Raw genomic sequence first — 15000 nt, forward strand, 5'->3', positions numbered from 1 at the left:
AGTCAGAGATCATGAACCGCCTGAAATCTGAAATGTCAGATTCAGATTCAGATTCAAAAACCTTTATTGTCCATCACAAGCATGACAGGAAATTGTCTTTGACGTGCCTCATAAAAAAGACATAAAAAAGATACATAAGAACAACAAACAGACATGAGGGTTAAACATGTATAAGATTAGAGGTAAAAGAGTAAAACTGCAAAGTGGAGGATGAACGTTGAGTGTCAGCCACCGAAAACTGAATCTCAGCGATTTCCGAGCTTGGAAGCTTCCATCGGACGGGACGCCAACACAAGAGCAACGCCAACGCAACACCAACACAACACAACGCCAACGCAACGCCAACACAAGAGCAACGCCAACGCGACGCCAACACAAGAGCAACGCCAACGCAACACCAACACAAGAGCAACGCCAACGCAACGCCAACACAAGAGCAACGCCAACGCAACGCCAACACAAGAGCAACGCCAACGCAACACCAACACAAGAGCAACGCCAACGCGACGCCAACACAAGAGCAACGCCAACGCGACGCCAACACAAGAGCAACGCCAACGCAACACCAACACAAGAGCAACGCCAACGCAACGCCAACACAAGAGCAACGCCAACACAAGAGCAACACCAACACAAGAGCAACGCCAACGCAACGCCAACACAAGAGCAACACCAACACAACGCCACGCCAACATTCCCTCTGTTGAGGAAGAAATGGAGAAGTAGCTATACTAATCAACAGTCCTATATTCCTTTGACCCTGATTTACACCTTAAGTGCCTAAAACTCTGAATACTGAACCTGCTTCTCCATCATCAGGTTAAACTCTACAGTAACATGTTGAACTGAGTCTGGATCTCATAGAAACAGACAAAATAACTTGTTGTCTTCTAGAAGCAGGCGGTCAGCTCTTAAAGTACTATAATTACTATAATTAGTCTTGTTCATATGACCTTATACTTTTTGACCAACGGCTTTATTATATTCTATCTGTATTAACATAATCATGAATATTCAACACTATAAAACTCTGTGTAATCATCCAGATTTTAAGCCTGCAGACTGAATAAACTGTCAGACTGCCTCTCTCTCCTGCTGAGTTTTCCTCCTCCTCCTCCTCCTCCTCCTCCTCCTCCTCGCTGCTGCCTGTAGCGGAGCTCTGGGCTCAGTGTCGGTCCTGGTGAGGGTAAAGGTCGGGGTCAAAGGTCAGGGAATGCAATCAGCACCGCAAAACGCCTCCCACGCGTACGAATAAAACTGTGTTTCCATTTGACAGCGATCCATAGATTGATAAACAGACTGGAAAGACTTGTGTTGGCCTTTTATTAGAAATCAGATCTGCTCCAGCCTGATATGATGGATATGATGCAGTTTGATTGACTGCATATTTATTGATCAATACTACACTGGCTGCCTGTGGGAAGACCTTAACCTGGATTGATTTTAATATGACAGTTTGATCAGAATCCACACGAGCATGCATGAAGACATGTGATATGAATGCTAACAGTAATAGTAGTAATAATTATAGCTGCTGCGCAGCAGTGTCGGGGCCGGGCATTTTGAGGACGAAGATGAAGAAGAAGAAGAGGAGAAAGAGGAAGAAGAGGAGGAGGAGGAGGAAGAAGAAGAGGAGGATGAATGAGAAATACATGAGGGTCCATCAGGAGAACTGCCCGGACCATAATTATCATTAAAACATCTTTGAAATCACGTGTCTCTAATCCACACAGCACAATGCCTGAGTAGGCATCAGCATGTTTATTCTGCTTCACCCGGGCTCGAACTCACAACCTTTGCACCAATGGCAAGTTGTGATCGAGTTGAGCTGCCTGAGAAGTGGGAATATTTGAGGAGGCTTCACACTATGACTTAGCCAAAAACCAGGGTGCTTGATAACAGCTGTCCATGCATTTACAGGCTAGTGTCAAATATTCAGTATTCAAGACAAAATTCTGAGAATTTGCATACTTCATCTAGACAACATAGAGATGTCTGATGATGATGATGGCTGATTTTTAATGAATTTTCGAAATTTAGAACTTTAGACGGCTGCTGTAGCGCCACCATCAGGACTATTGGCCCCCAATTCCAGTTGAGGAAGTTTGGCATGGGACTGGACCCATGTGCAAAGTTTGGTTTATTTTCACGCATGGGAAGGCAGATTTCCTCGGAAAAAGAAGAAGAAGAAGAAGAAGAAGAAGAACATTGGCAAATACAAGAGGACAGCAGAGCTGCCCAGCCCCTAATAATAAAATTAGTAGTGGTAGTAGTTTTATCCTGAGTTTCAAAGCAGAGTTTTTGTGTCCAATCACAGTTCAACTGGACCCAAATTTAAGGACTCAAAATTGTCATGTTTTGTTTTGGGTTTTTTTTAAGTTTTTTTCGGGGCACTTTACTACATAGTTGAAAGTAAAGAGAGACAGGAAAGACTGGGAGAGAGAGGGGAGGATGACATGCAACACCCAAAAATGACATGACATTGGTCAGAATTAGACTTATAGAAGCGTAATTTTTCACAAATCCTGGTCAGATCCTGAATCTCCACCAGAGGGTTTTCCTCAGGATGTGAAGTGTTGATCCACAGAGCTGAGGCATGTTGACGAATTTGACTGCTATACATTAATAAAAAAGTACTTTCAAGGCCCATCCTTTTATTTCCAAACACTTTCAAAGCATTGTTTTATTTTTCTTAACTCCAGAGACTTTGAAGGATTTTCCAGGCCTTTGGAAACCTTGTCCCATGTCCTGAATGCTGTTTCAGAATCAGAACATTTTATTTGCCAAGTATAATGTATTTCTCTTGGTGCAGGTGTCGACGTAAAATCTAATAAGAATGAGAAAATATAAAAGAAAAATGTAAAAGGAGAGAGGCTTTTCCACCCACACAAGGATACAACTCTGGGGAGAAACACTGAATACACCCAATTTTTTTGGAATGCTTTCGCAATGAAAAACGCCAAGTTTGAAGATAATGAATACTGGCACAAGATATCTGCTTCGATCTAAAAATATCTGTACAGTATCGGCCCTCTGAAACGCAGGAAAGAGAGAGTGAGAGGCAGAAATTGAATTTGCATGTTAGCTTGTGTGTGCGAGCCTTCCTGTCGAGCTCTACTAGCTGGGGTCGCATTCATTTTAATCTACTCATCGTCTCCATGAAAGGACGTGTCAGTCAGAATACACTGCCAAGAACAGAGACAGGAGAGAGAGAGAGAGGGAGAGGGGGAGGGAGAGAGAGAAGACTAAAATTAGACAAGAGAAAGATCGAAGTTAGGGGAAATTGTGTGAGAGAAAGATAAAAGGTGACTAGAGTGTGTGAGATCGAGAATTTGTAGAAAAGAAACGAGGAGGGACAAGACGAGCGAGGTTGAAAGAGGAAAGTGTGAGAGGGGAAGAGGTAGACGAGACACACACACACACACACACACACACACACACACACACACACACACACACAGCCAAGGCCAAGTCTATTCACATGTTGCCAATAAGGACTGAGAGTCTTTGGAAGGAAAAGCCTGACAACCAGAGCAGAGGAACAGATATGTGCTTGAAATTCTTAGACAGAAACCAGAAAAGTACATTTATGTTTGCTGATCTTTTTGAATTCAGAGGATCGCTGGTCAATCCTTGGATGTATTACTCTAAGTTTCGGTTGTCCCCATTGTAGATTGTCCCACTTTTTACTGCACTCTACTGTTGCACTTTGGCTCCGTCCCACAGAGGAGCCGTACTGATATAATACAGAGACAAGGCAGGATCTAGAAACTAGTTCGTTGATGGTGAATTAGTTTTGGTGGATTTATTTGGAGAGAGTTCCATTTACATGTGAATTTACAACGATCCAGAATCCATCGAGTCATTAGAAACCAACAATCCAGGCTCTATTGACCAATTAGAAACCAACAATCCAAGATCTATTGACTTGTTGGAAACCAACAATCCAAGAACTTTTGACTCATTAGAAACAAACAATCCAGAATCTGTTGGCTCATTAGAAACCAACAAACTGAGACTTTTTGACTCATTAGAAACCAACAATGCAGAATCTATTAACTCATTAGAAACCAACAATCTGAGACTTTTTGACTCATTAGAAACCAACAATGCAGAATCTATTAACTCATTAGAAACCAACAAACTGAGACTTTTTGACTCATTAGAAACCAATAATCCAGGATCCTTTTTCGTACAGTCTGCTCAGATGGGTGGTAACACTTTACAGCAGCTTTATTCCAGTGTATTGACCTGTGTGTTAACCTACTGACAAGTACTGTAAGCAGACAATAACACTGTATGAGTGGAAATCTCCCTTAAACTTAATGTGCTTACAAAGGCCATACCAACACAATGCAAGTACAAAAAAAGACAAAAAAGGTTGACAAAGATAAGCACTTGTTCTGGAAAGGAGGCCACTGTGAAGTCTGTTGTTACCAAAGGGTATTAAAGCTGTAATTCTATGTTATTTATTGAAAGCAGTCTCTGTTATGGCTGCTTTCATGTTGGCCTTTATTGGCTACGATTATGAAAACACAAACAAATCATTTTCCACACGTCTACCAGACCAGACAGCACTTTAACCGCAGCTCATCTGGTAAGAGCGCTGGCACAAGTCAGATTTCACCACAGCATAAAATAAACTGTTTTTAGATCGCTTACCTTCAGTGACGGAATCAGAGGAGGAAGGAGGCAGACAGCACAGCAGGGCGAGCGACACCGGAAAGAGAGAGAGAGAGAGAGAGAGAGGGATTTTATTAGAATGGGAGTAACAATCAACCTCATTTTCAATGGACCAGAGGTGTGACCAAGTCAACTTTGCTGGAGTCCCAAGTCAAGTCTCAAGTCTGAATGTAGATTACCAAGTCAAGTCCAAGTCAAGTCCAAGTCATTAATGTCAAGTCTCAAGTCTAAATGTAGAACAGCAAGTCAAGTCAGAACAAATCAAGAGTCCAGTATCAATTTAATATCTTAAAGAAAACTAAATATCTAGGACTTTTCAATGCAATATGGTTTTAATAGGATAAAAACTTGGTAAGAGCATCATGAGTTTGATTTCTATAATCAGTTTCAACTTCAATAAATTCAATCATTCCATACAAATTCAGAAAACAGAATTTAAATTCAGTCGTCCGCTGGAACAAATCTCATCACTTTCAATCTAAGTCATTTACACAAACACAAGATCTCAAGTCAAGACTTTAGAAACCTTTTCAAGTCATCAAAGTACAAGTCAGAGTCAAGTCCCAAGTCACCAGAACCCAAGTCAAGTCGAGTCTCAAGTCTTCTCTTCATGCCTCAAGTCAAGTCTCAAGTGATTAAAACTGTGACTCAAGTCCAAGTCATGTGACTTAAGTCTCCACCTCTGGTTCCTAGATGTATTTCACATTGCAAACAGGGTGAGAAATTGTCACCAGCAACAAACCAAAATCAACTAAATCTTCAGCTAAATTAATATTTTCTACAGGTAACCAACTATTACTTGGAGTCCGACTCTATTGTAAACATCTAGTCGGCTGGTAAGTTAGTTCACTCTACCAGTGACTGTAATAAACTGAGATTTGGAAGTTCAATTATATTCTGTGAATCTATTTAGCTGGTAGAAAAGTGAATTTTGGTGTTTGGACAGAAAAGTTGGTTTCCTTCCCTGTTTGCAAATGATTCAGACTTTGCATGTACACAAACACCAACACATGTACACACTTGGGCACACACACACACACACACACACACACACACACACACACGCACACACACACACACACACATAAGGTCATTTCCGTGGCAAAAGCGTTCCCACTGTGTCAATGTGGTGTCATTTCCATCCCAATGACACTGGCCATCTGGGACACTGTCTGGGCCACGGGCAACACACACACACACTGGTCATTACCAAGGACACACACATATACACACAACAATGAAGGGCTCTGTGCTTGCTGCCACACGTCTCATTTTGTTCGTTGGTTCATTAATTTAGTCATTCTTTCATTTGTTCATTCATTCACTACCAAAAACACCCAGACAGCCATGGAGGAAAACGTCACTGCTGTAATAAACTTTTTTTCATTAATTCACTCACTCACTGCAGCAGTGAAGGACAATGTCACTGCCGGCACAAATTTTCTTTCTTTGATTAATTCATTCAATCTGCAAAAGCAGCACAGTATGAAGCTGAAAGGACAAGAAAACCTGCACAATGCACAGTACACAACACACAGTGACTAATTACATTTCCTTGTTAAAATGTCAGTAACATCTGGAGTTTCTTGATAGGGCAAACAGCAAGAAATGCAAATATGCAAATGTGCAAGTACTGTGCATATATTAACTACATCTGTAAACTGATATATTTGATAAGATGAATAGGTTTTGTAACCGCTGCACTTTAGTTCAATCCCCAACTAGCCGACCAACTAGTTACCAGATATTTACTTGTATCTTTCATGACTGAAAAGAGAGCACAACTAAACTGTTAGCATGGAGCTACTATCACTCAACATAGCGGATGCTAAACTGTTAGCATGGACCTACTATCACTCAACATAGCGGATGCTAAACTGTTAGCACGGAGCTACTATCACTCAACATAGCGGATGCTAAACTGTTAGCACGGAGCTACTATCACTCAACATAGCGGATGCTAAACTGTTAGCATGGACCTACTACCACTCAACATAGCGGATGCTAAAGCGTTAGCACGGAGCTACTATCACTCAACATAGCGGATGCTAAAGCGTTAGCACGGAGCTACTATCACTCAACATAGCGAATGCTAAAGTGTTAGCATGGAGCACCACAGCGAATGGACACATGGATGATTTTGGTGTCTGTGTTCTCATCACTGAAAAGTCGACCAATGGGACGATCAACCAAAATCATGTTATATTCCTTTAACCTCGAGTGTAAAAGCAGTTTGTCATGAAGTGTCCTGTGCTTTTGGTTTGTCAGTGCGAGCAGCGTCAGTATCTGCGTCAGTACAACGGTCTGTTGGTCGACTGTAACGAGTGCAGCAGCCGTACAGCAGGGTGAGAGGGTTCATTAACACTGAATGGAGAGAGAAACGAGCTGACACAAGACACAGCGTGGCCAGGAGGCTTGGAGGCATGCCGAGAGGGGGAGAAAGGGGGGGGGGGGGGAGAGGGGGGAGAGAGAGAGAGAGAGAGGGAGGGAGTGGGCTACACCACCTTGAAGCAAAGTTGATCAAAATGCTGATTATAGTCTCTCTTTCCCTCTCTCTCTCTCTCTCTCTCTCTCTCTCTCTCTCTCTCTCTCACCTCTACCCCCAGGGTGGGCAGATATGAGAAGGGTTATCATTATCCCATCACTGGCCTCTATTACAGTCTCACAGCTGTCAATCACTCCCTCCATACATCCAGAGAGCACAACCCCCCTCACATGGAAAACCACCTATCGACTCACTCACTCACACACACACACATTAGGACCATCGAGGTCAAACATTTGCTGTACACACACACACACACACACACACACACACACACACACACACACACAGAGTACTGAGGACAAATATTCTCTATGTACACACACATGCATTTGACCGCCAATGTCAATCAATTTCTACTTGCACACAAACCTGGCTCTTGCTGTCAATCATATTGCCCCTACACTCCCGACCCCCATACTGTGTGTGTGTGTGTGTGTGTGTGGGGGGGGGGGGGGGGAGGGGGGGGGGGGGGGCATCAAAACAATCACTGACCTCTTCACTGCTACTGACAGGAGGAGGAGGGGATGAAGCATGTGAGGCTGTGAGAGTACAGGTTGTGAATAGAGGGTTCTTATTTGTCATAACAGGGCTGCTGGCGGCCATATTGGAGGTCCGCTGAAAATAACTGATTTCATTCCCAAATTTACAACTTTGTCCGTCTCAACAGAATTGAACAGACGGTTAATTTCTGTCTGTTTCTGACTGAACTGATCATTTCATCACTGATCCATCTGATTGATTTAGTGTTTAGATAATGTCAGCTTGTTAGCTAGCTAACCATAGTATCTGGTCAGCTAACATCACTGTCTTGTTGTTAACACATCTGATTAGCACACTAGCTAACGTATCTATTAGCAGCTAGCGTTAGCAGTGGCTAGTAGTGACAGCCTGTTACACCAAAACAGTTTTTTGAGTTGTAAAGTGGTATTTAGTACAATGTAGTGATGAATACAACATCTGACTCTTTAACAAAGTCAAGTTTGTATAATCTTAATCACAGTCACAGTATGAGGACAAGGATAAACTAGATGAAAACCTAGATGAAAAACAATACAGGAAACCTTTGCCTCAGAAAGCCAAAGACAGTTAGCTAGTTAGGTAGCTAACAGTTTGTTCAGGTTAACTGAGCTGACTCTTCTCAAGCTACAACTCAGAGTGTTTTGGAGTAGAGACTAGGGCTAAAGACAAGACAGTTTACTGTGTCACAGTAACCAAATCCACCTTATCACACTATTCACTTTTACTGAGAACGTTACTGAATGGATCTACAGCCACACCACAACAAGCTGACTCAGCTCCATCCAAACACAACTGAACTGCTGAAGGAACTGAATGAATCATGCAGTCTCTGTTGTTCGGGAGTCACGTCAAGACGACAATGTCTGAATGAAGAAGGAAGAGTGAGAACGACTGGCTGTTTACTCCCATTTCCTGGAGAGTAGCAGTCAGCATTAAAGTCATTTCCAAGGTAACAGATAACGGTCTTTATCCCGAACACTCGTTTTGTGTTTTTACAAGTGTGTCGGCTCACTTGAACCTGGACAGATCTCAGTCCAGATCGATCTGGAATTTCGATTCAGATTTGACTCGTTCACTTTAAAGTATCGTTCAAATGCAGGATCGACGTGACTCGACCTTCAGACCAGGAGCGGAGGAAGCGGGGATAAGTCTTTTGACAGCAGCAGTCTACATATGAACAAACCCTGTCAGTCAAGGCGTTAAAAAGAAAAACCCCTGAAAAAAAGCAACATGGCTGCAGAGCGGCTGTGGATTTCAAGGCGGAGACGGAAGACGTGAAGCCGGTCCAACAGAGGGAGGAACTGTGTGGGAATAATGTGAGGAGTGTGACTTGTTTGAATCAGCGGGCGGATTATGAATTCAATTATTTCACAGCAGTGTGCCGTTGGCCTCATGGCAGCCTGTGTGTGTGTGTGTGTGTGTGTGTGTGTGTGTAGGAGAGAAAATATCCCTGCGTTTAATTGGAAGTGCATATGTGTTTGTGTACTAATGTGTAGCTGTGAGTTTCTGTGTACTTGTGTGTGTGACTATAGCCCTGTGTGTGGGCATGTGAGAGTGTGTTGGTGTATTCATGTGTGTATTTGTGTGTGCATACATATGTGTGTGTGTGTGTGCCTGGGTGTTCTTGTCGTTATGCTTGTCCATTTTATTTGTGTGCGTGTGTTTCTGAGTGTGTGTTTTCCCTCTGTGTGACTGTTACAGGTGTGTTTGCTTTTGTGTATGTCCATGTGAGTGTGTTTGAGGTGTGTGTTTGTGCGTGTTTGTGTGTGTGTGTGTGTGTGTGTGTATGTGAGAGAGAGAGAGAGAGAGAGAGAGAGAGAGAGTTTGTGTGTGTGCTTGTAGGTTTTTTTATGTATTTGTGTGTGTTTGCTTTCGTGTGCATGTGTGTGTTTGTTTGTGTAATCATTTGTATGTGTGTGTGTGTGTTTGTGTGTGTAGATTTGTGTGTGTGTGTGTGTGTGTGTAGGTGTGTGTGTGTGTGTGTGAGAGAGAGAGAGAGTTTACTGCAGCACTATTCTACATTGTAAATACTTTATCCAATTTAGCTGCCATCCTGCCAGCAGAGCCAGAACACACACACCCCCTTATGGCTGCTTTCCTGCCACACACACACACACACACACACACACACACACACACACACATGTTCTCTCTCTCTCTCTCTCACACACACACACACACAGAGCAAACACACTCATTATTCAAATGACTACAATCACCATGCACAGATTAGCACTCCATGGCAGCAGCTCTCACCAAACCTCGCAGGGTGCATTTTTGGAGTGGAAAAATGTGGAAAAATGAAGTAGAAAATCCACTTATATCCATTTATATATTCAACAAAATCAGAATCAATAGCAGTGTGCTCTCCATAATGTCCGGAGGGCTGCATGGCGGCGTGGCGTGGCGTGGGGCGGCGTGGCGTGGCGTGGGGCGGCGTGGCGGAGCGGCTAGCTGCGGCGCTAACAGCTCAGCCTCGTGCATTATGGAGGAGCGGGAGCCGCGATCTTGACCCAGATTTTAGTGAGTGAGATGATTACAGACATGATCTCTAATTCCCCCACAGCTCAGAGCCACACTGAGGCCGATACTGAGGAAGATACTGAGGCCCATACTGAGGAAGATACTGAGGCCGATACTGAGGAAGATACTGAGGCCCATACTGAGGAAGATACTGAGACCGATACTGAGGCCGATACTGAGGCCCACACTGAGGCCGATACTGAGGCCGATACTGAGGAAGATACTGAGGCCCATACTGAGGAAGATACTGAGGCCGATACTGAGGAAGATACTGAGGCCCATACTGAGGAAGATACTGAGGCCGATACTGAGGAAGATACTGAGGCCCATACTGAGGAAGATACTGAGACCCATACCGAGGCCCACACTGAGGCCGATACTGAGGCCGATACTGAGGAAGATACTGAGGAAGATACTGAGGCCCATACTGAGGCCGATACTGAGGCCGATACTGAGGAAGATACTGAGGCCCATACTGAGGCCGATACTGAGGCCGATACTGAGGAAGATACTGAGGCCCATACCGAGGCCCATACTGAGGCCGATACTGAGGCCGATACTGAGGCCGATACTGAGGAAGATACTGAGGCCCATACTGAGGCCGATACTGAGGCCGATACTGAGGAAGATACTGAGGCCCATACCGAGGCCCATACTGAGGCCGATACTGAGGCCGATACTGAGGAAGATACTGAGGAAGATACTGAGGCCCATACTGAGGCCCATACTGAGGCTGATACTGAGGCCGATACTGAGGAAGATACTGAGGCCCATACCGAGGCCCATACTGAGGCCGATACTGAGGAAGATACTGAGGAAGATACTGAGGAAGATACTGAGGCCCATACTGAGGCCGATACTGAGGAAGATACATTCAGCCAGTCAGTCAGCCACCTCTGATGTGATGCAGTGTGATTGATTACATATTTATGGTAGAATCGATCAATACTGCGCTGGTTGTCCATGGGAAGCTCTAACACTGAACTGATTCCAGTGAGACGTTTTGATCAGATTCCACTCAAGTGTATCAATATGTTTTTCTTTTTATTTAATTGTTCTTTTTATTGTTTCCGTTAACAAAAACAATACAATACACACAAGAGAAGCAGAATCATTATCACAAAAGTTACAAAAAAAAAAAATATTTATATAGTATATTTATAGAAATAAATACAGGGATTAAAACTTTTCTGCTCACCAGGGCTTTCTAAGAAATTTAGGGCAACTCTTATCTGCACCGGAATATTTATTCTTTTATTCTTTTGTCTTTTATCTGTCTCTTTTTTATCTTTTATATCTTTTTGCACTGTCTTTTAAAAATGTGGTTTTAATGCACTTCCACTTTTTATATATTTTATTATGTCTTTATTTTTCTTTTATTTATGTAAAGCACTAGAATTGCAGATGTGTATGAAATGTGCTGTAAAAATAAACCTTGCCTTATATAAATATATGTACATAGCCTACACATACCTACATACATGCACACACATATCCACAGACACACACACATACATAGACAGTAAAATGAAAATAAAATAAGTAAATAAATAAATCTGTTTTTCTTATTCTTAATATGAATCTCATCCTGGGTTTCCATGGAGACTCAGAGTTTCAGAGGCGTTTCCAGTCACATTCTGGGCAAAACTCTGAATACTGAATACTAGTTTTTGGCATTAAAATGCTCCAAATTAAAGATACTGAATACTGACGGCTTCAATCCAAAATAAATATTGCTACTGGCCTTAAAAACCCAAACCGGTCGAACTCTGCTGTGAAGAGATGGAAAATACAGAAATAAAATACTTTACAACAGAAATATTGTTTGGAAATATATTTCTCCTCTTCTCTCTCTCTCTCCTTTGTTCTATCTTTCTCTTCCTATCTATTTTTCATTCATTTCTCTCCTCTTCTCTCTCTCTCCAGTATCTCTTAAATGCCTCTCACCCAGCCTTTCTCTCTTTCTTTCTTTCTTTCTCTTCATTCACTTATTCTTCTCTCTCTTTCACTTCTCTTTTCCTGCTTTCTCTCCCTCCATCTCTTTCTCCATTACCTTCTCTCCTGCTTCCATCTGTTTCTCTTCTTCTGTCTTTCTCTTCCCATCCATTTTTCATTTAATTTCTCCGTCTCTATCTTTCCTGCCTTCCCTCTCTTCTATTTCTTCTCTCTCTCTTTTTCTTCCTCCCATCCATGGAAAGTGAGTCATTGCCTGCAGCCACTGTATTGTACAATGCATGATTGCAATACAAACTGCTGCCCACACACACACACACACACACAGGTCCGCTTCCAAACACACACTCTGGTTTTCTGACATCATTACACATCATGAGGTCATGTACTATGCACATAGTCAGGTCACGTACACACACACACACACACACACACACACACACACACACACAGTGGGGTAATGGGGTCAGTGTTGTGGCTCACAGTACTTCTGACAGATTCAGGATCAGTTATTCTGGTCCAGTCAGCTGTGTGATTGGCTGTTCAACCAACCAATCAAACACCAACCTGTCAGTGCCACAACCACTATACTTGATGGACCACTTCCTCTGTGTGTGTGTGTGTGTGTGTGTGTGTACATGACCTGACTGTGTGCATGTACATGACCTCATGAAGTGTATACGTTCTGAAAGCCAGAGTGTGTTTGTAAGTGTACCGCGTGTGTGTGTGTGTGTGTGTGTGTGTGTAATCTGCCATCCTGCATTGAACGTAAAGCGCGGCTATCACGGCTAGCATGCACATCCTATATATAGACTTCTTTCAGGTGATGTAACCCCCCCCCTCTGGCGGCCATCTTGGAGGTCTAGTTAGCTAGCTAACAGTTTGTTCAGGTTAACTGAGCTGACTCTTCTCAAGCTACAACTCAGAGTGTTTTGGAGTAGAGACTAGGGCTAAAGACAAGACAGTTTACTGTGTCACAGTAACCAAATCCACCTTATCACACTATTCACTTTTACTGAGAACGTTACTGAATGGATCTACAGCCACACCACAACAAGCTGACTCAGCTGCTCTCTGCTTTATTTATTGCATTTATTTGTGCACAGTGGCCAGATTTTTGGGAGCCAATCCGGGGACAGATGTGGTTAAAAAGAAATCAAATGAATTCTCAGGAATAGCGAGCTGGGAATTAACAAACTTAAGTAGGAATCAAATCAGAAAGGGGTGAATAAAAATTTAGGAAAATATGGACTAGGAGTGGAGGAATTAAAATTCAGGAGCGGACAAGTCAGGACAAGATGAATTATAACATTAGTCACATAAGATGGTTGGAATTAAAAAGTAGAAAGAAACTAGGAGGGGACAAGTCTGAAGCGTCTGAACTGACCAACTGATTAAAATAAATAAATACTGTTTGAACTTTATTTCCCCTTAGTTTCTCCTTAAGTAGCTCGCCTTAAGTACTTTCTCCTGAATAAGTAAAGGAAAATAACTTTATCTGTCTTCGCGGTCAATGTCACGCGGACATTTTTAATTTTAAGTACTTAATTTGTGCAACAGTGCGCCTGGGTTGAGTGCAATATTCAAAAGGAAGACATTTTGCCACAGCATCCCCATTAAAAACATCTTGGATCTCTTCCATCTCTCGTCGGGGCACTGTGACCTCTGACCCTCGACCTCCTTACTATCGGTTGCCTTTAACGTTGTTGATCGGTGTTCAGGTCTTAGATCCCCGCTCCCATTGACATTGCATTGCACTGAAAAGGGGGCGTGGCAAATTAGCATCTGAGCTACGTAAGCGAGTCATGTGACCTGACCCACCAGGTCAGACTTTCCGCCTGTTATCACAACGCTCACTGAAGGATACAGGAAGACATTTTGCTATTAAAAATGAGCGTTATTCCCCTTTAACAGCTAATTTGACCAATTTGGTCTCTTCTTAGTGTATTTTCCTTTAAGTTACCTAGTCTTCTTTTCACAAAATATCATGATTTCTTTTCATTCTGTGCTATCAATCATTTTATGATGAGGTATCAGTGTCTACATGTCTTATAAGATCAAAATAAATAAAATATTGTCTGATAAGATCGTCAGCTAAACGCCTACAATGGAAACAAATGTAAATGCGAGCGGCTCTTAAATGTCTGATGGGTTTCGCTCTGATCCCACAGAGCTGGAATGGTCTGCTGTGTAAACGGAGTGTCAGGTTACATTTAGAAACACAAGCAGTGTGTGTGTGTGTGTGTGTGTGTGTGTGTGTGTGTGTGTCGCCGGTGTCGTCGGGCTGGGACAGGCAGGGGTCGTGGAGGTGCGACAGGTTTAGATTGAATAACAGCCAGGCTATCTTCATCTCACATGGAAAGACAATCTCATTCACCTGGGGTCAACACACACACACACACACACACACACGCACACACACGCACACACACACACACACAGTCTCCGTCTTGATAGTCTGTTCTCCCCGGCCGCCTCCCATCCATCCATCTCTCCTGGTTTATCAATATATTAGCTACTAGATATTCAGTGTATGCTAGATGTTGGATGATTTGTGTGTGTGTGTGTGTGTGTGTGTGTGTGTGTGTGTGTGTGTGTGTGAATACATACTGCATCTGCGTCTGTGTTTGTCTATATCTGTGTAGATTTGCACAGTATGTGTGTGTGAGTGTGTGTGTGCAGGTGTATGAACGTCAATGTGTTTGTCTATGTGTGTATAAATTTGCTCAAGGATGTGTGTGTGTGTGTGTGTGTGCACTTATGCTGGTGAGTGT

At 42.9% G+C, this 15000-nt stretch overlaps 1 protein-coding gene across 2 annotated transcripts in view; it reads right to left on the reverse strand.

Moving 5' to 3' along the window:
• Positions 1–15000, reverse strand: part of LOC139918919 (glutamate receptor ionotropic, delta-1-like) — a 590452-nt gene that overhangs the window by 334116 nt on the left and 241336 nt on the right. The gene's annotated exons all lie outside the window — the stretch shown is intronic.

Source organism: Centroberyx gerrardi, chromosome 20 (genome assembly GCF_048128805.1).
Source record: "Centroberyx gerrardi isolate f3 chromosome 20, fCenGer3.hap1.cur.20231027, whole genome shotgun sequence".
NCBI lineage: Eukaryota > Metazoa > Chordata > Actinopteri > Beryciformes > Berycidae > Centroberyx > Centroberyx gerrardi.